Source organism: Triticum dicoccoides, chromosome 5B (genome assembly GCF_002162155.2).
Source record: "Triticum dicoccoides isolate Atlit2015 ecotype Zavitan chromosome 5B, WEW_v2.0, whole genome shotgun sequence".
NCBI classification, from domain to species: Eukaryota; Viridiplantae; Streptophyta; class Magnoliopsida; order Poales; family Poaceae; genus Triticum; species Triticum dicoccoides.
In genome coordinates, this window is record NC_041389.1 from 689,144,869 (window position 1) to 689,145,522 (window position 654).

Sequence of the window (654 nt, forward strand, 5' to 3'; positions counted from 1 at the left end):
ATATCCCCGGGGTTTCGTGTTTTCGGCAGAGGAGCCGGAGGGGGAAAGTTGCGAGTTCGATAGGTTAGGGGTGTGTGGCGGACGAACGGACTGCGTATCCGGATTCGTCTCGTCGTTCTGAGCAACTTTCATGTTGAAAATATTTTAATCCGAGTTACGGATTAAAAGATATGATTTTCTAAAGATTTTATTAATTTCTGGAATTTATTTAATTATTTATCCCAACATTATCCAGAATAGTAAATGATGACGTCAGCATGACATCAGAGTGATGTCAGCAGTCAACGTTGACCATTGACCTGGTCAACCTGACGTGTGGGTCCAGTGGGACCCACCTGTCATTCTCTGTTTAGGTTAATCTAATCAGGATTAATCTAATCAGGATTAATCTAATCAGGATTAATTAACTTAATTAATTAATTAATTAATAACTAATTTTATTAAACCATTTTTATTTTTAATTTTTATTTTTATTTTTAATTCTAATTCTCTTTTCTTTAATAAAACGTTATGGGGCGTGGGGCCCCATTGTCATAGGGCCAATGGGGGCCTTAGCGTTACGGGCATGCGGGCGTGCGACCGAGTCCACCCGGGAAGGGGGCAACGGGCGCCTGGGCGGGCGCTCGCCCGCAGGGAGTGCGACGGGGCGAGGCC